The 27,673-nt window shown below is 43.4% G+C and overlaps 1 protein-coding gene across 1 annotated transcript in view; it reads left to right on the top strand.

Moving 5' to 3' along the window:
• The window catches only part of DMAP1 (DNA methyltransferase 1 associated protein 1), a 187,250-nt gene that overhangs the window by 649 nt on the left and 158,928 nt on the right, over nt 1–27,673 (top strand). The gene's annotated exons all lie outside the window — the stretch shown is intronic.

Below are 27,673 nucleotides of genomic sequence, written 5' to 3'. Positions count from 1 at the left end.
CCAATTATCAACATTATCCTCAAGTTGTATTGAACAAGGCACAAGTGTCAACCATATTTCTGTCCCAAGATACAAAGATTAATATGCAGAAAGTTGTGAGGTGGGGAAAGAGCTGTTACTCAACATCATTTCCCGTAAGTGGAAATGCAGCCCAGCTCCTTCATTTGAATGGCACAAGGGACAACAAAAATATGTTTGGATTACCAGATATTTCAGTACAAGTGCCATCTATGTCCTGCAGACTTCCCTAACCCAGCACCCTCCAAATGTGTTGGACTACAATGCCCATAATTCCCAACCAGCATGGCTACTGACATGGCTGTTGTAGCTGTCTTGAACAACAATGGCCATATCAGTGGCTGTGCTAGATGGGAATGATGGCAGTTGTAGTCCAACACATTTGGCACTGGGTTGGGGAAGTCTACAGGATACCCTGACATAGGGCTTTGTGGTGGCACAGTGGGAAGACAATACATTTGGGGCATGAAGAGATTCTGATAATGGAGACTTAGACATTAGGAAGTTTAGAAAATGAGAGCCAGTGTGATGTAGTGGTTCACACAATCTTCCCAAACTCAGCACCCTCCAGATGTGTTGGACTGCAACTCCCATCAGTTCCAGCCAGAATGGTAATTGACCATGCTGGCTGGGGATTATGGGAGTTGCAGTCCAACACATCTGGGGAAGCCTGGGTTAATGTGTCAGACTAGGATAGTTGAGAACTGGGTTCCAATCCTTACTCAGCCATGAGGTGACCTTGGGCTAATTGCTCTCAGACAAATCTATCTCATGGGGTTGTTCAGAAGATTATTCAGAAGATAAAATGGCAGTTGGGAGAAGCATGTATGTCACCTTGAGATCCTTGGAGGAAGGGTGGGATATATAGTTAATAAAGAAATAAGTTTTAAATATAGAAGTGGTATAGTGTAGTAGTAGATCCTGCAATCCTATAATTATTTCTAAGTCAGTCCCACTGAATCAACTGGACTTTTCTGGGTGAACATAGTTGGTTAGGATCAGGCTGCAACTGTCTGAGCAGTGAACAGGGAAGTCCCTGGCATAATTCTCAGCTCAGCCATAGTGGCCTTAAGCAGCCTTCTCCAACCTGGTGCTGTCTAGATGAGTTGTACTACAATTCCCACCAACCCCAGCCAGCATAGTAGGAGTAGTACAACACATCTGGATGGCACCAAGTTGGAAACGCAATCCACTATCTCTTAGCTTTGGCATGACCACCTCCCCTCCCATCTGCAATATAAGGATAATAAATGATACTCACTTTAAAGGGCTCTTGAGGAATTAACTGAGATAACGGATGTGAAGCACTCCGAACACTCTGATATGCTTTTAATTACATTTCTATACTGCCCAATAGCCGAAGCTCTATGTATTTGTTTTTAAATATGTACATACACCCTGCCTTTCTTTTCTTTTCTCTTCAAGGCAGCTTATAATACTTCCAAGGCGATTTACATTAACAAACATAGCAATATAGAAATCCTAAATATTTTAGAGAGTGTTCTTTGCAATGGTGCAGTCTAAAAGGGCACATCATCTGAGGTGGCAATGAGAGAGGGGGCTTTCTCGGTGGTTTGTCGAATGTTCTTCCCAGAAGACTTTGCCTCACACCTACATTCTTTTCAGCATTAAGTGAAAACATTTTTATTCTCCTAGGTATTTTAATTTGTTCTTAATTCTTGACAGAATTAGTTTTATGCTGCGTTTACCTCTTTTACCCAAAGTATAAATTAATTTTATATGAGTATTGCTGTGGCTTTTGATATTTTTAACTGCTGTTTTTAACTTTATTGTATTATGTTTTATCCTGTTTTAAAATGCAAGTCACCTTAACAGGTCTTTGCCCATATAAATGCATTTTAAAAGTTGCTGCTGTAGTCACACACATGCACCCCCACTCCCTACTGCTGACCTCTTTTTATTGATAATATTTTTGGTTTTTAAATATTTGTAAAGTCATTTGGGGGGGTATCTTTTTTTGGAAGGACAGGATAAAAATCCCATAATAAATAAATATTTGGAAGCCAGCAAGGAACTGCCTTGTTGTGGCGAAGGAAACTCATTGAAGCCATAAGCTATGCCATGCAGGGCCACCCAAGACGGACAGGTCATGGTGGAGAGTTCTGACAAACTGTGGTCCACTGGAGAAGGAAATGGCAACCCACTCCAGTATTCTTGCCAAGAAAACCCCATGGAATGTATCACAAGGCTATTGTCGCCCTGCTTATTTAATTTATATGCAGAGTACATCATGAGAAACGTCGGGTTGGATGAATCACAGGTCGGAATTAAGATTGCTGGGAGAATTATCAACAACCTCAGATACGCAGATGATACCACTCTAATGGCAGAAAGCGAAGAGGATCTAAAGAGCCTCTTGTTGAGGGTGAAAGTGGAGAGTGCAAAAGCTGGTTTGAAACTCAACATTAAGACAACTAAGATCATGGCATCTGGCCCCATCACTTCCTGGCATATAGAAGAGGAAGAAATGGAAGCAGTGACAGATTTTACTTTCTTGGGCTCCAAGATCACCACAGACGGTGACTGTAGCCATGAAATTAAAAGACACTTGCTCCTTGGGAGGAAAGCTATGGCACACCTAGACAGCATAGTAAGAAGCAGACATCACCTTGCCAACAAAGGTTCGTATAATCAAAGCTATGGTTTTCCCCGTAATAACGTATGGCTGTGAGAGCTGGACTATAAGGAAGGCTGAGCGCCAAAGAAGTGATGCTTTCGAACTGTGGTGCTGGAGAAGACTTTTACGAGTCCCCTGGACTGCAAGGAGGTCAAATCAGTCCATCCTAAAGGAAATCAACCCTGCCTGCTCATTGGAAGGACAGATACTGAAGCTGAAGTTCAAATATTTTGGCCACCTAACGCGAAGAGAAAACTCCCTGGAAAAGACCCTGATGCTGGGAAAGATTGAAGGCAAAAGGAGAAGGGGACGGCAGAGGATGAAATGACTAGATAGCATCACCGATGCAATGAATATGAACTTAAGCACACTCCGGGAGAGAGCGGAGGATAGGAAGGCCTGGCGTGCTATGGTCCATGGGGTCACGAAGAGTCGGACACGACTTAACGACTGAACAACAACAACAAGGAATAATATGGAACCCAGTATATTAACTGTCCTGTGCAACTATGACATACACCTATATTGTGCTGCATAAACAATTAATATATCCAGCTATATACATGGATGTGATCATTCATGATTAGGTTGCATGTCATTTCTATTGAGAAGTGCTTTCCATGTAATATATAAAGTAGCCCTAATTGTAAAGTAGTTCCCCACATCTGAAATACTGATACTTGCTTAAAATGGCATTAGTTTCAGAATGGCTGTAGTGAAGGCATGCATGTGAAACACCTAAATCAGTGGATTGACTAACTAGGTGTTGGGGAGGAGGAGTGTTCCAGGAAAGAGCTGGCTACCAGGAATCTAGTTTCATACTCATGGATCTCTCCTAACAAATTCACATGGCTGGTCAATTTCAAATGGCAAAAAAATCCATGGGAACAATTCCAAAAACATACCCAAGGGGTCTACCATGATATGGGAGCCTAGTCTTTGGTCTTTCAAAGCGGGTCCACCATTACAAGTCTTTGGTCTTCCTACTCATCCTGGGGCATGGAGTCCCAAACATTAACTGCAGTTAGAGCACTTGCTGCAGTACCAGATCAAATATTCAAGTCCTGCTGAATATCCAGTTTAGTACAGGGAAGGGACCATAGCTCAGTGGCAGAACATATGCTGTGCATGCAGATGGTCCCAGATCCAACCCTTGACATCTCCAGTTTAAAAAGATCATGTAGAAGGTGAGGAGAAAGACTTTTGCCTGACACTCTGGGCATCACTGCCAGTCAGGGTAGGCAATACTGAACTAGAGGGGAAAAAATAGCCTGATCTGGTATGTGGCAGCTTTCCTTCAGAAGGGGTGATATAATGGAATGTGATTTCATAGAAGCCAAGGTATAAAGTCACAAAATTAAAAATAAGGTGCACTCTTTAGTCATGTTTTCTGGTGTGTGTGTGTATATATAATTGAACTGGAATAATTTGGAAATAAGTATCTATTCCATTCCATGGAGCTCGGTTGTTCCAAAATGGGACACCTCTTTAAATGGTCAATATTTGGGAAACCTAGAGCCAGGTGAGTACAAGCTGTGTGTTTCTGTGGGTTGTACCTCCCAATCAGCACTTGCACCAGAGTTTTAAAGACTTTATTGACTTTAATTATTCTCGGTTTCCCAGAACAGGAAACAGCTGAAGGGATGTGAATAGGCTTGCTCAAACTCACAATGTGTGGGAGAGACAGGGAGTAGTAACCCCTAGACATTTTGCTTGACTGGTCAGCCATGAAATGCACTGGATGACCTTGAACCCTATCATCTGCCCTCTCAGCCTAACCTACCTCAGAGGGTTGAAGTGAGGATAAAGTAGGAAGATCCACCCTGAATTCAACGGAGACAAGAAATTATTTCTTCACACAACACAAAACTTATTAATGGAATTTGCTACATCAATATGCAATGAGGGGCACTAGCTTAGTTGGCTTGAAAGGGGGATTAGACAAATCCATGTATGATAATAGGTTTAGCAACAGCTTTTAGCTATGGTGGCTAAATGGAACCTCCAGGGAGAGAAGCAGTCTATCACTGGAATAAGGGTGGAAAACAAATGTGAATAATATTAGTATTCATAGCAACAGAATCTGAGGTTGCACAACCTATTTAGGAATCTTTTCATACACAAGAAGGAGCTCCATATATAAGCATTGGCCTGTGGGAGTTTATTGAAGAGAACTGGTAACTTTGGCTAGTGAAAAAGGGCTCAGAATTGCAAGCGCTCCATCTCTTTGGATTTCACCCAAAAAGGTTTCCACAGAGCCAGTGTTTCTCTTGGCTTCAGCCCAGTACAGATCCTTTCAAGACATTCTTCTGATCTTGGATATAGGTGGATACGTATGTATACTGTTGACTGGTGGTGTAGTGGTAAATCTTGAGGCGCAGGCACTCATCATGACCATCCCTATAGCCATGCCCCCAGGGAGAGTCCCAAAATTCAAGTAGATCCATATCAACAAACCAGTTCTAGCTGTTTTCATCTCCATCAGGAGCAGATCCTAATGGGTCTTAATTGCTGATTCAAGACCAAGCCACCCCAAAATACTTTGCATTACAGCTGGAAACAATAGATTGTTGTTGGGAAAATTCATCCCCACCCCCCTACTGTGAGAATTGTACCTAAGCTCAGATGGAACTGGGAATTCTGAGGGGGATAGCAGATGACTTCAGCATCCCGGCTAATAAAAAAAAAGTCCCAGGGTTGCATCCTTGTGAACCCTGGCTCCACTGCACCACTGCATGATCCATGATGACATTCCAAAACAGCCTCAGAGGGCCAAATGGAAAATTGCCAGTATATTATCCTAGGAATAACAATTTGCAGCAGAATCTTATGCACCTCTCTTTTGGGAAGCGAGTCCTATCGAGTTCAATGGGATTTACTCCCAGGTAAGTAGGAGGATTGTAGCATAACTGTATCTGGTTTTGTTTTTAGCTCAGCCCCAAAGGAAAACAAGGCCACTTATGAGCACCGTCTAGTATAGGTGTTGAGTCAGTGCAACCAAAAGATACACGGGGGGGGGGGGGGGACGTTGGCAACCCTGCTGAAAACACATATTCACGTCATAAATGTGTCGGCTTTTAATACTGTCACACAATATCTCGCTCTCCAAAGAATGTCAACGACGCTCAATAGACAACAACAGGCAGGTAGCGCTAACCAGTACACAGCATGTCCGGATAATACACACCAAAAAATACTGTGCCTCCGAGGCGGGAACGATCTGAGGACTTTTGTTCCACGACCACCAAGCAAGCGAAAGGAAAACAAACGACAAGAAAATCAATCCGAAGTGACCTCCGATTAAAGGCAGTTTCACTTATCATCCCTTGACAGCTTTTTCCCGCCGATGGAAGGAAAACAATGTTATCAGGCGTCGCGTTCGTCTTTCTAAAGAAGTCCCGAACATGGTGGGGGAACTCCAAAGCTCGGCGCTCGCCCCAGTTCAAGACGGGGCGTCGGGGGAATGCTGGGAGCTGTAGGACTTCCCCCCATCTAAACATGCATAGGATTGCGACCCTTCTTTGGCTGGCGGGGGAATGCTGGGAGCTGTAGGACTTTTTTTTTCCTTTACATGCTTGCTTGGGAATGCTGGAAGCCGTAGGACTCCCCCCCCCCCCCCCCGTCTCAACATGAATAGGATTGCGCCCTTCACTCTGGAACCTGCTTTGTTGTTGTTGTTCAGTCGTTCAGTCGTGTCCGACTCTTCGTGACCCCATGGACCATAGCACGCCAGGCCTTCCTGTCCTGCGCTCTCTCCCGGAGCGTGCTCAAGTTCATATTCATTGCATCCGTGATGCTATCTAGCTATCTCATCCTCTGCCGTCCCCTTCTCCTTTTGCCTTCAGTCTTTCCCAGCATCAGGGTCTTTTCCAGGGAGTTTTCTCTTCGCATTAGGTGGCCAAAATATTGGAGCTTCAGCTTCATTATCTGTCCTTCCAATGAGCAGGCAGGGTTGATTTCCTTTAGGATGGACTGATTTGACCTCCTTGCAGTCCAGGGGACTCGTAAGAGTCTTCTCCAGCACCACAGTTCAAAAGCATCCATTCTTCGGCGCTCAGCCTTCCTTATAGTCCAGCTCTCACAGCCATACATTACTACTGGGAAAACCATAGCTTTGATTAGACGGACCTTTGTCGGCAAGGTGATGTCTCTGCTTCTTACTATGCTGTCTAGGTTGGCCATAGCTTTCCTCCCAAGGAGCAAGCGTCTTTTAATTTCATGGCTACAGTCACCGTCTGCGGTGATCTTGGAGCCCAAGAAAGTAAAATCTGTCACTGCTTCCATTTCTTCCCCTTCTATATGCCAGGAAGTGATAGGGCCAGATGCCATGATCTTAGTTGTCTTAATGTTGAGTTTCAAACCAGCTTTTGCACTCTCCTCTTTCACCCTCAACAAGAGGCTCTTGAGATCCTCTTCGCTTTCTGCCATTAGGGTGGTATCGTCTGCATATCGGAGGTTGTTGATAATTCTCCCGGCAATCTTAATTCCGATCTCTGATTCATCCAACCTGCAAACCAACTCGGAGATTGCTGGTGGCGCCTTCTTAGGCGTGCTCTGGACATCTTGAGGGCAGCAACACATGGGGATAGAGCTGAACCCTCCATATAACGCTGAGTTAGTTCCACCCTAGCCACCCCCGGAAGAGTCCTCTGTGTTGGAGGCTACCTGTGCTTTCTCTTTTCAAGAGCTTTCTCTCTCTCCCCCACAGTATAGGAGGTATAAGGTATATGAAAAGTAAGGTACTTCTCGTTAAAATAAACAAACGAAAACACCCCAGCATGGTTGGGTGTGTGTGTGACAGCCCAGTTCTGAGTGCGTTTATTCAGACGTTCCCGCTGAATTCAATGGAGTTTAAGTCTTAGTAGTGTGCCTAGGATTGCACTGCTGACTTTAGGTAGATTGAGGGGGGGTATTTATAGAATACCAGGATGTGGGGCGGGGAGGTCAGCTTGAAGTTGTGAAAGGGCAAATCCTGCAAGCTCCCCTGAAGCTATTATTTTGTACAGCCCCGAGAATGCTGTCAGGAAATCGATATTCAAGATCAGCATTAGTTCTGAGGGAATTTCCCTGCGCTTGCAGCCATTGTATGTGAGAAATGTTATTGTGTGTGCTGTAAAAATAATGATATCCTATACATACTTACCTGGGAGTAAGCCCCAGTGGATGTAATGACTTACTTCTACGTAGACATGTATAGGATTGAAGCCTGATTCATTCCCTTTATCTCTGTTTTCTGGAGTTTACAGCCCATTCTTAATCTTATTAGCTCAGAGGTATGGTTAGGATTATATCTCTGCATTTGTTGAAATCCAGAACCATTTCAATAAATGGGAATTCTGTTGTTTCATTTCATCCCTTGACTTCAAGAAGACTCACCCAACTGTATTTGTTTAGGCCCTAAGCTTCCAGTAAAATGATTTATGTGAATATTCTGGGCCCATCCTTACCAGAGATTAAGTTAAATAGGAACTTTGCACTCATTCAACTTGTTTCTGTCCATTCATATTCAAATACTACACAAACAGTGGCTGACCAAGTGTGGTGTGGTTCATTCTTGGTGAGTAGGCAGAAGATGCCTTGTATTAATACTTCCGTTTTGTCCTTAGAAGCAGTGGCCCAGTTATCCTGCACTGTTTGTGTAGGGATTAACAATCTAATATTTTGTGAAGGCAAGAGTTTCAAAAAAGTAAATTTCAGTATCTGTGATGAAAATGAACCATTTTAGAACCCTCTTTTTTATTTTATTTCCTTCATAAATTGTTGTGAACCTGTTAATATTCACTATTTGTCCTGCTATAAAGGGTTGAATCTTCTACACCTATTACAGTCATTAATCTCCCTTGAAATTTTTAATTGTTACAGACAGGCAAAATATCAATTAAAAATTTCCATACTAGAAAATGTAGCCCTACCTGTTATTAGAAAGAAGATTTATGGCTATGGTTATTTTCCAGGACAGACAATAAAAGAGAAACTGACAGTAAAATGGCTAGGAGGGCAGGGGCTCTCTTTATGTGTATGTATTAATGTGCATGAATATACACTACACACACACTTTCAGTTGCAGTTCAGAGCCATGATCTGAACAAATTTTATCGAACATATAATTAAGGCTACAATCCTAAGTAAACATACTGGGAAGTAAGTCTTGTTAAACTGAGTGGAACTTACTTCAAAGTAAATATGCTTAGGATTCCTTTGTAGGGATTCAGTCCATATTCCATTGAAATCAATTGGAAAAGTGCCATTGGGGAATGGATTGTCCTTTATATCTTTGTCACAGATCCAAATATACGCACGCTTGCATGCATAAACACACACAAGCTGCAGTTACTTGGACTATTCAATTTTGGAACATTCTGGCTTTGAACATATCCCCTGATGCAGTGGTAATTCTGGCCACTTCATTGTGCAGCTCTTAGACTCTTTGTTATGGATCTCGCTGGCCCTCTGCATTTCTCTTTATATACCCCTGTTATTTTTAACTCTGCCTACGCAAATCCCAGATCCGGAATGAGCCACGGCTCAGGGCCAAGGGGAAATGGACACGGCACAAATTTCCTGCCCTTTTTACCTCTCTTCCTCTATAACATGCTAAGCACAACTTTATTTTCTCCTACTCTTTAACTTTCACTGTTACAGGAAAGCCTGCCAACAGCCCAATGGAGTATAAGAGGGAGAAACCCCCAGGGTCCAAGTCACACAGGTGGAGAACAGATTACCCCAGCCAAGCTGTGATTTTAGTGTCTTCAGGGAGATGTTTGATAACTTCAAGATAAGGACAAAAGGTCAGCCTCTAAGGTAACAGATACAACCTGGATATGCAACATCTCTTATCTCCAGGCCAGGCAAGTGTGGTCAGCACATAAGAGGGAAGAGAGATAGACATGCATGCACACACACCATTTTTATGATATTTTTAGTCTTTTTAATTAATTGATTTATTTATTGATTGATTGATTAATTAATTATATACTACCTTTCCACAAATGTTACCAAGACAGAGTACAACAATTCAAATAAAAACAGTAATACATAAAAACAAGAAAACCATATGAAAATGTTAAAACATTAAAACCACCAAACCAACTATATTGCCATGTCAATTATTTTTAAACGTTGTGCCAAACCATCTCCAGTAATCTCATAAAATGCTGTAATAACAGGTGTGACCAAGAGCAAAATATGCATAAGAAAGATCAAGTGATGCAGCCTTAGCACAGAAAAGTACATGATGCAGTGTAACGTGGAGTGAAATATATATGCATGACATTATGGTTGGAATCCCATACACATTGTCTTTTGAAAGTGACAGGGCTCACTCATGAATAAGCATGCGTAGGTTGGAGCTGCATGATTGTATGCAGGCCTAAGACTACATAACACAATGTGTTCCTGGACACATACACACATGTACAATAACATCTGGGGCCTTCAACAGAAACAAACAACTACAGTGAAATGACCAGTTCACACACACTAAAATCTTCCACAAGGAGTAGGCTTGCACTTACAGCTTCGTGGAAGAAGTAGCATATGAACTGGCTGCAATTTGTGGCAGAAAAATGTGCTACCTCATTCAGGCAAATTACAGCTAAGAAGATGTTCCCGTCAACATGGTTGCACTGGCTCATATATTTGTTTATTCATGCAGTTGCTGTCATGTGAGCACTCTGCATGAAGGAGTTTAAGAGTTTAGGAACCTGTCTCAAAGAATGGCAGTGCAAACAGAAGCAGTCAAAATTCAAACAGGCAGGTGCGTTTGGTGTGGAAATCGTCTGTTTGGGGCTCAGAAAACAGAACAAAAAACAAAGGTCCTCCTTCTGGTTTCACATGCGACTTTGAACTGAATTTTAGATGTAAATCAATCAAGTAATGAATACGATTAATTCACTTGATTTTAAATGTGCATATTTTAAGGTGTAATCCTATGCATGTTTAGACAGAAAATGCTGGGAAGTGTAGGACTTTTTTCTGTCTAAACAGACATAGGATTGCGCCCTTAATGAGGGTTCTCCTCTCTGTAAGATAAAACTATTTAGTGGCGACCTTTTAAATGTCTCATGCCCATCTTTTCATTCAAACTATGAATTTCCCCCAAAATACATTATTTTGTCTGTATTAAATGATCTAAAACATTTCCTAGGATTAAATAGCATAATATTTTTTCTTTTAACTGGTTAATCATTTTATTAACCAATCCATAATTAATTTAAAAGCACTGTGGTCAATCAACTAATAAGAAATAATTGGCAGAGATCTAACAAGAAGGGTGTTTGTTTCTTTTGTATAAAGACCACCAGAAGAATATGTTGCCTTTCTGCATAGACAGGGTAGATCCTGCCAAAACTGTGGAATTTGCTTCTACAAGATGTATTGATGTACTTTAAAAGGGGATTAGACAAGTTCGTGGAGGATAAGGCTATCAACAGCTACTAGTCACGATGGCTATATATTAGTTCCGGTATTGGTGGCAATATGTCTCTGTATACCCGTTGCAGGGGGAACACAAGTGGGAAGGTGCTATTGCACTCATGTTCTACTTGTGGGCTTCCCAAAGACAGCTGGTTGGTTACTGTGTGTCTGGTTCAGCATGGCGCTTATGTTCTTAAGACTGGATGGTAAGTTACACTAGATCTTCACACAATAATATTTGGCATACTCTTGGTCTTTATAGTGTTAGGATCTTAGTAGTTGAAGCCATTCAGTGCTTGCCCCAAATCTCATCCTGGAATTATTAGACATATCAGTTTACTAATTATAACACACTCCAGAGAGGGAGCTTTAGGATTGTTAGGGGTTTTTTTTTAGCAACATGCAGGACACTGGGAAACTGACATCAAAGCTAGCAATTGGCTGTTTGTCTACTGTTCTCCCAGTTGGATACTCCCTATAGGACTCGCTGTGAAATTTCATGTGGCACACAAGCAGTTAATAATACAATATTAACTACTCAGTTTATAATACTCCTACATGGTAAGATCCTCATAAGAGCCCCTTCTCTTTGTCCTGCCACTATCAGAGGCATGTTTGACAGGAACTCGAGAAAGAGCCTTCTTGGTGGCTACTCCTGAGCTCTGGAACTCCCTGCCAAGGGAGCCCAGACTAGTGCCACCTCTGTTGTCCTTCCACCAGCAAACAAAGACATTTATATTCAGACAGCCTTTATTTTTCTTTTCTTGAGCTGCCTTGTTGCTGAAGCAGATTTTAATCTAATTGGTGCTGTTCATTTCTTTTTTATTGTTGTTTTAAAGGATGCTTTTAATTGATGTGTTTTAATTATGATTCTCTGTTGTCTGTATTTTATTGTTAGCCACCTTGAGCACTATTTTTAGTGAAAAGGCAGGATATAAATTTAACAAATAAATAAATAGGGAAGCACACATAAAAGTCAGGTCTTTTAGTTAACTAAGATTTTTTTTAAACTGCCCCAGCTTAATATCTGACCTGTAACATACATTCTGTTTACATATTCTGCCACCCCTCCAACACACACACACACACTCACTCAAACACTAGACAGCCTTGCTCAGGCAGCACACAAAGTCTAAAAGGAACAATATCCTTCTCCTGATTGAGCAGCAAGCTTCTTTCATGTCACATTACGTAAAGCTTCCTCCCTGTGTTCCAGGAAGTGTCATTTAATTATCCAACTTTCATATTAGTAAATAGGTTTGCTACACATCACAAAAGGATTGCAAATTTTGAAAGCATGTTTGATCACTGTTCAGATTAGTTAATCTCTTGGGGCTAAGGTTCCAAAACAGTTTCGGTTGCTAGTAAGCAAAAAAACATAATTATTCAGGGATAAGATAACTAAAGGACGTTTAATGGTTTCTTGAAAGAGATCTCCTTGCTGCTTTTTTCCCCACTCCCCTGTCAAGAGTTTAGCAGAGGTGTTTGGGCTCTTCCTCCCCATTTCCCACTATCTCCTGCTTCTGGCCAGATTTTTAAACACTACAGGTGAGATGTGCAACAAAATGTTGTAGTGTGCATTCCTTTCCAGTGTTCCAGCTATCCATTCAGGTTATATTCCGTTTCATCCCCCCCCAGTTTTTGGGTCCCCCTCCAATAGACACAGACCTGGTTTGCATTTCATGGTGGCAATCCTCAGGTTGTTTAACCCAGGAATTGTGGGGATCAGCAGAGCATGCGAGCTGCGCTCTCGCTATTTCCACTTCCAGTTAATCCAGGAATGCCCCAACAATTGCCCCAACAAACAATTGGTTTGTTGTGGGGTTAACTCTGGGTTGTTTAACCCATACACAACCCAGAGTTCCCTGTTTCACATGTCATGAAACAACACAGGAACGGGGTGTTCCTGGGTTGTTAATTGGAAACAGAAATACGAGCATGCAGCTCACATGCTCAGTCGTCCCCACAATTCCTGGATTAAACAACCCAGGGATTGCTGCAGTGATGTGCAAACTGGGTTACAGTGTTCTATGGCCACTGAACATACCCAGTATTCATTGGGCTGTTTTGGATCCACCCCTTTAAAAAATATCCCTAAATATTTTTTGTTACTTCTGTAAACCTTTGCGTTCTCCCATACCTGCTGATACCTCTCTCTTGTCTGTGGATAGTATTAGTTTGGCTACATAAGAATCAACACTCGAAAAATGAGTTTGCTATTATTAGAGAGAATGATTCCTTACGTGCCCTGTAAAGCAACTGTACCCATATTCACATAACCCTTTCGTGCCCATTGCATACCTTCCTGGAGATTGCTTGTTTTCAATCCATTCTGCAAGTCAGTGCTTGTGGCAAACTGGTCATATGAGTGGGTTGTTGTGAGCAGAATCTGCAGTTTGGCACACCCAGGCTCATCCAACATGAGAGCTTTTCAGTGGTGTGCAAAGTTGTGGCCAGTGCATGTGACAAATGGGTCACACACAATTCGTTCACTAACCACTGTGAGCACATTTTGGTACAGATTTACAATACGTAGGCTTAGGCCAACTGGCCTGAGGTTTTCTCCAGTAGTCTTCTTTCTTGACTTTGGGAGGACAGAAATCGAGGGACACAAAATAAGAGCAGAGTTTATATCAGATTCAGCCACCTTAAAATAAATGTCCCCTGTCCTCTCAAAGCTGTACATTTCTTCTTGTATCCACCTGTAGATAATGATGAGCAGCATGAGATGGTATGAAGTGTGTCTAATTTTTTATTCTTAAGTCAAGTTACCTTCCTTGCCGCATGAATGCTACAGAGATGTATGTGGTTATTTACTTCTGCTCTCTCGTCAGTTGGATTTTCATCATCCAGTTTGTACCCTAGCCAAATTTGTTTTTTTCTTGCTGGACTTTTATAGCAGGCAGTTGGAGCCTGTACCCAAAAAGAACAACCATTTAACATCCATAGTCCTACTTTAATTCCAAACATAACACCCATGCAGTGATGTAGTGGAGTCAGGGCTCTCAGGGACGCAGCACCAGCACTTATTTATTAGCAGAGACACTGACGTCATCTGCCACCTCCCCCTCTCAGATTTCTCTGTTCCCTCTGAGCTTAGCTGCAATCCTCACAATAGCGGGGGTGGGGGGGATTATTTTTCCCATTAACCATGGCTGGTTCACACAAGACGGGTTGGTCATTGTGGGTCAGCACATGTGGCCACCGTTTTGAATATGCAACCCCTGATCAGGGAGATCAGGGATTGCGCCATGTCATGCAAACCCAGCCATCATGGGTTATTCGAGGGAAAAATAACCCTCTCATAATCCTACTACCAATTGAGGGTTATGCGAGGGTTGTTTAACCCTCAAATAACCCAGGATGGCTGGGTTGACATGATATGGCATGACTCCCAATCGCCCCAGTTGGGGGTTGCATATTCAAAAAGGCAGCAACACGCACCTGACACATACCACGGCTCATCGTAGGTTACATAACCCACAATGACCTGATCATGTCGGTCAGATCAGGTCATTATATTTTTCCCTGTTGTAATACAAAGTATTTTGGGGTGACTTGGTCTTGAATGGGGAATTAAGACCCATTAGCTTTACAAAAGACCTGCTCCTGGTGGAGATAATAACTGCTAGAAGTGGTTTGTTCACATAGATCAATGCAGCTGCCTGACGTTTTGGACTTTCCTTGGTGGCATGGCTTTGGGGACTGTCATGATGTGGGCCTGCACTTCAAAATTTACCATGGCACCAAGGCATTTATTGTAACAGTAGTGCAGTGGCGAGCAAATCCAGTCCAAAGATTACTGCAAATTGCCTCACCACTCACTTATGGCCCTCTGATGACGAAAATAATCTTTTTGCTCCAGCCAGCCTCCTTATCGCTGGTATCAGAAGAAGGGAAGGCTAGCAATGGACAAACTGCATGATCCATGATGTTTCTCTGCTGTTTCTCTCCCTCTTTGGGGAAAAAAAAGCATGTTGGTTTGGCTCTTTCAGTCTCACTATGAGTATGCTGCTAGGATGTTATAAGTAAGTGGGGAGGGAGGTGATGACTCTTGGCTCCCCTATATTGGCCTCACTGGTTAGTCTAGCAATCGCTGTTGTATGGATAACCCAGGACATCACAGCATTATCCATCACACTAAAGTTTATTTAGAATTACACTAAACTAAGCTGATGAGACGGGGTCGCGGAGATTGGCAGAACAAGTGAGGTCTCCAACAAAGTGTTGTATTCTATCCTCACCTTCTTGACAGGAAAGCTCCTCTTCAGGTTTCCAGCCAGCCAGATTTGGACTCCAGGATACCCATTCTATCCCCCGCTCACTCAGCTTCCAAGCTTGAAGGCTTCTTTTCCAGCTGTCCTCAACATTCCATGATGAATGAGCATGCTGAATCCTCACTGAGTTGTTTTCTGGGGGGTGGGCAGGGGTGTACCTCCTTTGTTTTCTTTTAAATATTTTTTTGCAAACTTCAGGGTACCCCCCCCCCCAGCATACTGACACCTCCCTCTTGTTTCTTAGTGGCTCCATTTCTGTCAGCACTCATCACCTGAGTTCACTATTAAAGGGCATGATAGTATCTGCTATCCAGAGCTCTTAAGCAGGAGGTGCGGTTGGGATTCTCAGGGCTACCTCTTGAGAGGGCCAAGCCATGCATCTCAAGTCCTTCTCATCCCCTGCACAGTATGAAGGAGTAAGAGATGGTTGGGAGTTTGAGGCTTTGATCAGAAGCAGCATCTAGGTGGCTACAGACATGTGAGGATAGCACCCCAGAAGTATGTATTTTCACGGGGGGGTGGGGGTGGAGAGGACAGCGCTTCTGCTGCTGCGGTTACAGATATTTTCCTAAGAGAGGTCTCTCAAATCACACACACCTTCCTCCTCCACAGTTTGGCTTCTCAGAATGTTTCCCATCACTCCCTCACCATCAGACTGTTTCGATGTGTTGTGTGTTTATATTATATGGATCTTAAAGCCACAACAAATATTGCATTGGGGCTTCTTTTATTATATATATATATATATATATATATATATATATATATAAAAAAAATAAATAAAATCTTTGGCTGTTGAATAGCAGGTGTGGTCATCATTCCACGCCAAAACCAACAGTTGCTGTGTAGCAGATAACCCTGTAAGCAAGCAAACACACAGAGACACACACACACATGCACGCACGCACGCATATGGGAGATGCCAGTTAAAGAGGGAAGCAGGCAAGGCTCCCTGAGAAGGACTCTGAGCTGATAGAGCTCCATGTGCCTGAGGCACACAGTCTGTCTGGGGTTGGTGTCAGGAGTGTTAGGCAAAGGTAGGAGCAGAAGTCAACTCAGCTCTGGTAAAAGCTGTCTTGGAAAGCTGCTTTGTAGACTCTTGCAGGGGGGAAAATGGTGTGTTTGTGGTTTTTAAGTAATTAGGTGAGACAGAGAAAATGGAAATGCTTTGCCAGTAAAGCTCAGTTCTGCTTTTCAACAGAATCACCCTTTAATTTATCAATACAAATAGCTTGTAGAAGCGTCCAGGATATTGTCGGTGCTTTCCAGCAGATGGGGCCACCCTTGCTGTAATCACCTGCACTAGATCACATCCTTGTATGCTCTGTTAAGAAATTCAGAGTAGATGACACACCATAGTCTAGACCAGAGGTGGGTAACTTGATACCTTCCAGATGCTTTGGACTACAACTCCCATAATTCCTGAGCATTGGCCATGCTGGCAAGAACATATGGGCATACAGTTGCCTATCCATGGTCTAGACTAGCAATGCCCCATTCACCCATTAAGATGAAAGTTGTGGGAAAATTGTGTGTGTGTGTGTGTGTGTGAGTGAGAGAGAGAGAGAGAGAGAGAGAGAGAGAGAGAGAGCAGGGCGGCTGGCGTGCAGAGAAGAAGATCCCCTCCACACACCGTGCATTGGATAGGCGGTCACCTCCGGGTTCAGAGGCAGCCACCTCTCCACAGAGGATTGCTCCCTTGATATATTAAAATCCCTAAGCAATTTACATGCCAATATAAAAACAAGATAAAAATTATAAATAAAAACTATTGAAAATATTACATCATAACAATAAAACCCAGCGGTAACAGAGTCTCTCAGAGGTCAGGGAAAGCCTGCGTGAATAGGTGTGTTTTCAAGAGGCATTTAACACTTTCCACTGTTTCTGCCTCTTGAATCACAGGTGGGAGAGTGTTCCAAAGGGTAGGTGCCACCACTCAGAAGGTCTGCTTACATACCACTGCCTGGTGACATTCCATTGGCCACGGAACAACCAGTAAAGCCTCCTCAGAAGATCTCTGGGTGGATTGGGTGCATATTAGGGAAGACAATCAGCTACTTAAATAGTTTAAACAACATTTGAACAGCTATGGGATACATAAGGCTGCAACTTTATGCACATTTACCTGGGAGTAAGCCCCATTGGACACAATGGGCCTTACATCTGTGTAAACATACCAAGGATTATGCTATAAGTTCCAGAGGGGTATTTGTGTTACAGCTCAACCCTATTCATGGTTACAGTCCCATAGTGTTCAATGGAACGTTTTCCCAGTTACATGTACATGGGATTACAACCTAAGTCTGTTATTGTAAACACAACAGTATAACCACCAATTACTGCTGCTGTGAATAGTCACTTTGTTTATCTTAAATTTAACATAAAATTGTCACTGGCTAGATTTTTTTCATTTCATTGCCATTTGACCCCACTGTTCACAATTTTTCCTTTCTACACTCTTGCGTGAGTGTGTGTGTGTCTACACACAAGTCTAGACAAAATGATTTGTCCCAGGGATTCATCCTGTTTAGTGCTCCATCCCTAACTGCCAGGAACCACAGTTGTTAAGGGAGGCACCTGATCTCTATCTCTGTACAAAACAGATGGGAGGACCAATTGCGTACCAAGAAGCCCCAACAGGACTTGGCTGGGGCTTGAAAAATGGGCTCTTTAATTAATTAATATTGAGTTGCTCCACCCACATCTCTTAAGGAGTCTGGGCATTGTCTCATTGCTATAGGATTGCTAAGTTTGTTCTGAGTAATTCTGTGGAATTGCACTCTTCTCAAGGAATTCCAAGCCTCTACCCCAATCTTTTTTGTGGCAATAAGTTTCCACAGACTGATGACAAAAGATGTGGGCTTAACAGACTGATATATTTTGAATATGCAACCTTTCTATCTTTCCCCTTGTCTTTCATGGCTAGGCAGGAAAAGCAGAATCCTTTCCATTGGCTTCAAAGCAGAAGTATTTTGGCTTGATGTTTACAAAATGTACTCAAGCTTTAGATTTAGAACAGGGATGAGGAACACCCTTTAGCCTGAGGGGTGAATTCAATTTCAGAGAAGCTCTCAGGGGACTGCCTCTATGGTAGGTGTGGTCAAACGCAAAAGGGGTGGAGCCAAGAATACCAGTATATTTTAGCTTAAAGCTCATACTGCCAGTAACTAAGCCTTAGGTGAGGCATTTCAAAAGTTGTGCAAAAGCCGGGAAACCATCAAACAATTGGCAATTGGGGAAAGGGGGGTGGCTAGGGGCAGTGAAGGCTGCTGGCTCCGATGTCAGTCGGTGAATCCGTTCTGGGTTTCAGTCAGAACTCTTAAGGACACGATCCTATGCATGTTTAGACAGAAAATGCTGGGAGTTGTAGGCCTTTTCTCTGTCTAAACATGCCTAGGATTGTGCTCTAAAGGAGCTATCCTAGGTGGCTTAGATAGCACCTTCAGACTTCTGACTGAAACCCGGAGTGGATTCACTGCCCCATTGACATTGGAGCCACCAGCAGGGGAAGGTGGCGTGAGCCAGGAAGGCTGGATTTGGTGTACAGGCCTGGGGTTCCCCACCCCTGATTTACAATAATGAAAATGTGGAAATGTAGGGTTTTCCTATCCCTTTATCAGAAGCTTCAGCAGATGAACCTTTTAGTAGCATGGAGCTAAACATTTGTCTGCTAATTGCTGCAGTTCAAACTTCTGTTAAAGGAACAACTAACATAGCCACACTATGAATATTATCAGCAGTTCTCCAGCTGGTGGTAACTTTCCAATGAAAAGTTGAAACTGTCAATGCCAAACTGTCACTGCTAAACAAATTGAGTAGGCTTCAGTTAGTTGCAACTGAAAATCCAGAAGAGGTGGCGTTTGTGAATGGTGTGGCAGGCACAGCTGTTTGTATTGCAGATGAACCACTAGTTAAGGAGAGCGGTTTCACAGAGATAAAGTAATTGTTTTGCAAAAATCCAGAAGGAAACACACACACCCTGCTCTAGATGAAAGTAGATTTAATTGGTTTTGATGGAACCTATGTAAATGTGCTTAGGACTGTAGTCAGAGGAGTGAACACTTCCAAGGTAATTTATACATTCCAGTCCAATAAGGCTTGCATTCTCCTTGTATCTCACACTCTTGTAGATTTCTTGGAAAGAGAGGTAAGAAGAGAAGCTGCCACACTCAGAAATGCTCCTGGCAAAGGAGTGTAGAGAATGCACTGGGAATAGTATTATAAACATAGCCCTGGCTGCTCCTCTCCAGGTATTTGCCAGGGGAAATTGCACACCCTGCTGCAAAGAAGCAAAGATTAGATCTGTGGAGTTACAGACATGTAAACAGAGTCCTCAGGTGGGGCAAATTGCCAGCCAGTAGAGGTAGCAGGCATGACGATCTCTGCCTAAAGTGATGTGAGCCTTGAGGCAGATGGAGTTTCTCTGAAAATGTAGGGGAAGCAGATTTAGGAGAAGTGCACTAATATCAGCTGGCCTTGTGTAGAAAGGGATGTGCCTGCATGATGGGGAAGACTTCATTTGAAAGTGCTGGTCCTGACCTTTAAAAACCCTTATGGATTAGGACCAGTGGACCTTAGGAATCATCTGCTCCTACATAAACCTGCCCCAGTCTTGAGATCCTGTCCATAGTCTTTTCTTTGGGTCCCCCTGCCTTCAGAGGTGTGGTAAGGGTGACTCAAGACAGTACCTTTTCGGTGGTGGTGCCCCAACTTTGGGATTTCCTCCCCATGGAGGCTTGCTTAGCACCAAATTTGTTATCTTTTCAGCACCAGGCAAATACCCTTTTCTATGCCCAGGCCTTTAGGTGCTGTTTTAATCATGTTCGGCCTAGACTTAAATTATCTCTGACATATACAAATCCAGTCTCTTCTTAGGGATGTTTAAACTTTCCAAGTCTTACCTATTCCATGACCAACTAAATTAGAAATTCTTCCCAATAGTTTGTTCTGCTGGAACATAGGAAGCTGCCTTATTCCAAGTCAGATCATTGGTCCATCTAGCTCAGTATTGTCTATGTTGACCAGAAGTGGCTCTCCAGGGTCTCATACAGGAGACTGTCTTTCCCAGTTCTACCTGGACATGGCAGGGATTGAACCTGGGACTTTTTGTATACAAAACATGTGCTCTATCACTAAGCCACACCTGCCCCCCAAATCAGCAACTGGTATTTCTAGGCAGTCTCCCATCCAAGTATTAACCACGCTTGATCCTCTTTAGTTTCTGAGGTCAGTCAAGATTGTGTTCAAAGCAATTGCATCTTTTCATGCTCATCCTCCAATGGGCCTGGAAAGCTTACTAGATATTTGAAACAGCTTTCAGCCATCTTTCCTCTAAATTAAACATGTGTGGCTTCTTTCACCTGTCTTCATATTTCCTAATTTAAAACCCTTTGTCACCTCAAATTCGCTTTGTACCCTTCCTTAAAGTGTGCAAAGACCTGCCACGGGCTAACATAATGCTACCCCAAAGCAACAAGTTATGGTTCTCTCTGCTAGTCTGAAGTTGTTTGTCTTCTACTGTTGGGCAAGGCCTATGTGCTCCAAAGCAGATGAGTACTTGAGTGATCAACCAATCTTCAGCATTTGCTGCTTTCCAGCAGCAGGTGACTGAGGAGGTGCTTTGTCAGTATTTTGCTTTCAGCTCAAGCATCATAAACCTGCAGTCATACACCCATAAGCAGAAAACCTGCCTCCATCCTGTTGCAAAATACATAAACGTATAAGCCATGGCACACAGCCAGGCCATGGGGTAGTTCCCAGGTCCAGGCAGGTAGGGCAGTATTACCCTATGGTCACACTCCTAGAGTCACTCAGAGGTGAGTCTCGTGCTGCAGCACACCCAGGGGTGTGTGGCAGACAGGCAGTGCTCTCTGTACCTCTCCCAGGCCCAAAAGGCTGATGAACTCGAGCAGGACAGACACCCTGCATGTAACACTGGCTGGTCGGGGAGGCACCCATGTCTCATGACTCTCCATGGTTGTGAGAGATGCTATTTTAAAAGCTTTGCCTATGTGACAATTTAGTGGGCAGTCCAGAGCCTAGCTTATTTCGGATCTTGCTGTGTTTGTGATTCAGCTTAATGTGAGGAAACACAACTTCTGCCATAAGTGAATTGTTTCCCCTCAAGCCAGTGGAGGCTGGTGGCTCCAATGTCAGTGGAACGGTGAATCCACTCTGGGCTGCAGTCAGAATTAGTCAGAACTCCAAAGGAGCTATCCAAGGTGCTTCACCTTGGATAGCTCCTTTAGAGTTCTGACTGGTTCTGACTGAAACCCAGAGTGGATTAACTGCCCCACTGACATTGGAGCCACCAGCCTCCAATGCCACAAGCCCACTGACTAAACTAGGCTAAATGCTAATTTGTATGCTGTTTTTCCACAAGAGAGGCTGCATACAAAGAGGCTCACACAATAAGCCAAACACAAATAAGGATAATAGCACTACAACAAACATAATGTCAACATTCATACGCATATCATATCAATAACATTTCAATAATAATAATAATAAATTTCAAAACATAATAGTCCAGCATTCTGGCCAACCCACAAGCAGGACATGAGTGCAACAGCACCCTCCCACCCATGTTCCCCAGCAACTGGTGTACATAGGCATACTGCCTCTGATGCTGGAGGTAGCACATAGCCATCAAGATTAGTAGCCACTGCTAGCCTTCTCCTCCAGGAATTTATCTAACCCCCTTTTAAAGCCATCCAAACTGGTGGCCATCACTATGTCTTGTGGTAGCGAACTCCATAGTTTGACTATGCATTGTGTGAAAAAGTGCTTCCTTTATCTGTCCTGAATCTCCCACCAGTCAGCTTCATGGGATGACCCCAGGTATCATAAGTCAGGCCTCCCCAACCTGGTGACCTCCAGATGTTTTGAACTACAAATTCCAGGATTCCTGACCATTGGTTATACTGGCTAGGGCTGATGGGAGTTGAAGTCGAAAACATCTGGAGGACACCAGGTTGGTGAAGGCTGATGTAAGTGGAAGTTTGTGTTTATCTTTGAAATGAGAATAGGAAATGTTGTCAAAGGGCCATTGCTCAGCACTAGACCACCTGCTTTGCATACAAATGGTCCAGCTTCAGTCCTTGACAGCTTCAAGTAGGGCTGAGAAAGACATCTGTCTCAAACTCTCCCTCTCCCTCTCCCATAATATTCCCATGGGCCACTGTGTAAACAGAATGCTGGACTAGATGGATCCTTGGTCTGATCCAGCATGGCGCTTCTTATATTCTTAAACTCTGGAAAGCTATTGCCAGTAGGTGTATGTAGACAATACTGAGCAAGATGGACCAACAGTCTGACTCAGTTGGACAATAGGAACTATTATCCTAGTAATCTTAGATAATAGTAGTGTTGGATAATAGGAACAACTCTGCATGCTTCCAGACACTAGGGGGCAATAGAAAATGTGTTGCATCAACAGCCACTTGTCTTCTTCATTCCCCTTGTTGTCTGATCAGTTCCTTCTTCCTGCTCCCTCCCCTTCCTCTTCCTTCTTCCTCTTGCCTCTAGAACAAGCAAATCCCATGTACTCTCTCCAGAAAGGAAGCAAGTAACCATATCTCATGCCTTTGCTCACTTACAGTCATGTATCCAGCTTGTAGTTAAACAGTATTAGAAAGCCTTCTCTGATGATGTGTATAAAAGCACTATTAAAATAAGTTGATTTGAACTTTTTTTAAACTGGCTCTAGCCTGCATTTATTGCCTCCAATACTAAATACTGTGTTGCCACACTTTCTCTGTATAAAGCAACTCTGCTGTAAGTCACACCAGACATTCCAACAAGTAGAAAGCTCTTTGCTGTGTTCCCATTGTTGCTATGTAATTGAAGAATCTTAAAATAATTGTTTTAAAACTGCCAAAATACAAGAGTGTAATCAACAACAGTTATCCCAATAATGGGTGTTTTTCCCCCAAAATCCAACAACAAACTGGTTTGTACACCGGCTCCCCACCCCCCCAACCCATCCCTCACCTGAGGCAATCTTACACATCATGCTCCCCCTTACACCTAAGGTTTAGCCAATTACCCCTCCCTTCCCAGGACTAAAAGGGATTATACCTCTTCCACCTGTTTAATGACAACCAGAGCCTCTCTCTCTTTTCATAATGTCCTGAGGGTCATAGGAAGAAAGCTGTTCTGAACAAAAAGCAGAAGACAAAGAATCTGGCATGTATTTGTTCACGACTAGTCTGATTTTTATGGGGTTGAACTATCCAGGATTCTGATTTCTGACTCTATCATTCTATTGGGGGGGGATGGGGGACATGTTCATATAAGCCGTAACAAGTCAAGTAGTTCTCTGCTTTGAAAAGCACAAAGAAGTAGCAAACAACCTTTAAGATGCTCCTCAAGGTTAATTAAGGCCAGGATTGTGTTAATTCAGAACCTTGTGCTGCTAGAGTTGTAAAATGATGTATTTTAAAAGGATGCCCCTCCCCCATTTTAGAATCTCACACCCCCTACTCAAGCAGAAAAAAACCCTAATTAAATCATCCTTAGGCAGTTCCAAACAGAACCGTGCCTCCATCCTTCCCCTAGGAGTAGAGAATTCTGCAACCTGCTGGAACAATTCCAGCATGGAAAAAAAATACAGCTCTAAAGTTGCCTCTCCAGCTGGGAAAGCAACCTTTCTCTAACAAAACATCATGAACATTTCCCCCCTTCAACCCCAAACATCACAGGACTGAAACATCCTCCACTTGCCTCTCCAGTACAGTATTCAGGCAAAAAGAAAAATTTTCCACCTACATCAAAAATACCAGAATGCTATGAGGTATTTTGCCTGGACATCTGCCCTCCTCGTGCCTCATTGTTTTGGAACAATATGGGCAGTTTATCACATGCTGTCCTCTACACTTACAATTCCATTTGCCCACTGGAATTGTTTGGAAAACAGCATTGTTTGGAAAAACCAAAATAATCATTTGCAAATAGGGGAAGACAGATATTTGTGTGGCATTTCAGCTGTTGTACTTTCAAATGGAATCGGGAGTCCCATTAGCGAGCCTGCAGATGTTTTCCATTCAGCAACTCTGGTGATGCAAAAGGAATTGTCAGGGTGGACACTGAGCCCATAGAATCCCAGAGTAGTTCTGATTCTGAGGAAGAGCAGTCGCTCCTGGGAGAGGAGTGCGCTCCTCTTTCCCAGGACCAACAGCTGACGGAGATTCCTCCCACCAGCATTCCTAGTTTAGTTAGCAGTCCAGGGAGTGACCAGGCACAGATAGCAGACTTGGTGGATGCGCGACGCAGACGCAGAGAGCGGCGCCAGATGGAGGGCGCGGAAAGGGGCCGTAATGCCCGGTTGGCGCGCAAACAACGGCTGCGCCCAGAGGCTCCAAGGGAAAAGGGGAGGGACTCTCCCTAGTCCTTAAGTTCAGGGGTCTGCCAGTAATTCCCTTTCAAACGGGGACCAACTGTTCCAACTTAGGGCATAGGTACTGTGCTGCCCAGATCTAGTTGCAATCGGTATAGTTGTTAAGTTGTAAAAGAAGAATAAAGCTTTGAAAGGAATTCCTTTGTCTGTGTCTGGACTTGGCTACTGGATTAGACTGAGAGAGGCCTCCAAGGAGCCCTTGACAGGAATTCTCTCTCTCTTTCTCTCTCTCTGTTGTAGTAATGAAGACTGTGAGGATCAGAGAGAATGGAAATTACCTACCAAATGGGGAATCAGGAGGAGTTCTGGGACCTGCACCCCAGTTCTTCAATATTTTTCAGAGGTGACTTGGCTTCATGGCAATACCACTTTTCTTGTCTGACACCTTGATAGGAACAATGTGTCATAGTTATTGCCACACTGAACCAGATCAATGGCCCACTCCACCCAGCAATCTTTCTCCAGGGTTGGTTAGTCCAAAGTGGTACAAAGAAAAGCGAGTAAGAAACAAGGCAGCAAAGTGTTGAATCTCCATCTCCCACATTCTGACCTGATGCTGCACCCCAACCTCTCAACTAGAGGCTACTGCACTGATTGAAGGGGAGAAACCATAGCTCAGTCATAGAGCACATGCTTTGCCTGCAGAAGGTGCCAAGTCCAATTTCTGCTGTCTCCAATTAAAGAAGTAGTAAGAGGGGCCGACCAAGGGCAAGATAGATGGATGATATTCTGGAGGTGACGGACTCGACCTTGGGAGAGCTGGGGGTGGTGACAGCCGACAGGAAGCTCTGGCGTAGGCTGGTCCATGAAGTCATGAAGAGTCGGAAGCGACTGAACAAATAAACAACAACAGGTCATGTTGGAAGTCCTCTGCCTGAGACCTGGAGAGTCATTGCTAGCCAATGTAGACAATACTGGTCTAGATGGACACCTAGTATGAGGTCCCCTAGGAGTTAGAACTATGGACAGACGTTCCCAACATTGTTCAGGAGGCAGCAACAAAAAACGTCCCAAAGAAAAAGAAAACCAAGAAGGCAAGATGGCCGTCTGCTGAGACACTGGAAGCAGCCCAAGAAAGAAGGAAAGCAAAAGGCAACAATGATAGGGGGAGATATGCCCAATTACATGCAAAATTCCAGAGGTTAGCCAGAAGAGATAAGGAATTATTTTTAAACAAGCAATGCGAGGAAGCGGAAGAAGATAATAAAATAGGAAGGACAAGAGACCTCTTCCAGAAAATTAGAAACATCGGAGGTAAATTCCAGGCAAAAATGGGTATGATCAAAAACAAAGATGGCAAGGACCTAACAGAAGCAGAAGAGATCAAGAAAAGGTGGCAAGAATATATGGAAGATCTGTATAGGAAGGCTAATAATATCGGAGATAGATTTGATGGTGTGGTCAGTGAGCTAGAGCCAGACATCCTGAAGAGTTGAATGGGCCTTAAGAAGCATTGCTAATAACAAGGCAGCAGGAGATGACGGTATCCCAGCTGAACTGTTTAAAATCTTGCCAGATGATGCTGTCAAGGTGATGCATGCCATATGCCAGCAAATTTGAAAAACACGAGAATGGTCACCAGATTGGAAAAAATCAACTTATATCCCCATACCAAAAAAGGGAAGCACCAAAGAATGTTCAAACTATTGAACAGTGGCACTTAAGGTAATGCTCAAGATCTTGCAAGGTAGACTCTAGCAATTCATGGAACGAGAATTGGCAGATGTACAAGCTGGGTTTAGAAAAGGCAGAGGAACTAGAGACCAAATTGCCAATATCCGCTGGATAATGGAGAAAGCCAGGGAGTTTCAGAAAAACATCTATTTCTGTTTTATTGACTATTCTAAAGCCTTTGACTGTGTGGATCATAACAAATTGTGGCAAGTTCTTGGTGGTATGGGGATACCAAGTCATCTTGTCTGCCTCCTGAGGAATCTGTATAACGACCAAGTAGCAACGGTAAGAACAGACCACGGAACAACGGACTGGTTTAAGATTGGGAAAGGAGTAGGGCAGGGTTGTATACTCTCACCCTACCTACTCAACCTGTACGCACAACACATCATGCGACGTGCTGGGCTTGATGAAGCCAAGGCTGGAGTTAAAATCTCTGGAAGAAACATTAACAATCTCCGATATGCAGATGATACCACTTTGATGGCTGAAAGTGAGGAGGAGCTGAGGAACCTTATGACGAAGGTGAAAGATGAAAGTGCAAAAGCTAGGTTGCAGTTGAACCTAAAAAAACACAAGATTATGGCAACCAGCTTGATTGATAACTGGCAAATAGAGGGAGAAAACGTGGAGGCAGTGACAGACTTTGTCTTTCTAGGCGCAAAGATTACTGCAGACGCTGACTGCAGCCAGGAAATCAGAAGTTGTTTACTTCTTGGGAGGACAGCAATGACAAATCTTGATAAAATAGTGAAAGCAGAGACATCACACTGACAACAACGGTCCGCATAGTTAAAGGAATGGTATTCCCCGTAGTAACCTATGGTTGCGAAAGCTGGACCATAAGGACGGCTGAGCGAAGGAAGATAGATGCTTTTGAACTGTGGTGCTGGAGGAAAATTCTGAGAGTCCCTTGGACTGCAAGAAGATCAAACTAGTCCATACTCCAGGAAATAAAGCCAGACTGCTCACTTGAGGGAATGATCTTAAAGGCAAAACTGAAGTACTTTGGCCACATAATGAGAAGACAGGATACCCTGGAGAAGATGCTGAAAGTGGAAGGCAAAAGGAAGAGGGGCCGACCAAGGGCAAGATGGATGGATGATATTCTGGAGGTGATGGACTCGACCTTGGGGGAGCTGGGGGTGGCGACGGCCGACAGAAAGCTCTGGCGTGGGCTGGTCCATGAAGTCACGAAGAGTCGGAAGCGACTGACTGAATAAACAACAACAAACAAAATTGGGCTGGGCT

The sequence above is a fragment of the Heloderma suspectum genome, chromosome 4, assembly GCF_057233095.1.
Source record: "Heloderma suspectum isolate Gila_16-S chromosome 4, 16-S_ref, whole genome shotgun sequence".
Lineage (NCBI taxonomy): Eukaryota > Metazoa > Chordata > Lepidosauria > Squamata > Helodermatidae > Heloderma > Heloderma suspectum.
The sequence above is the reverse complement of the archived record's forward strand: the minus strand, read 5'-3'. Positions and strand labels throughout refer to the sequence as shown.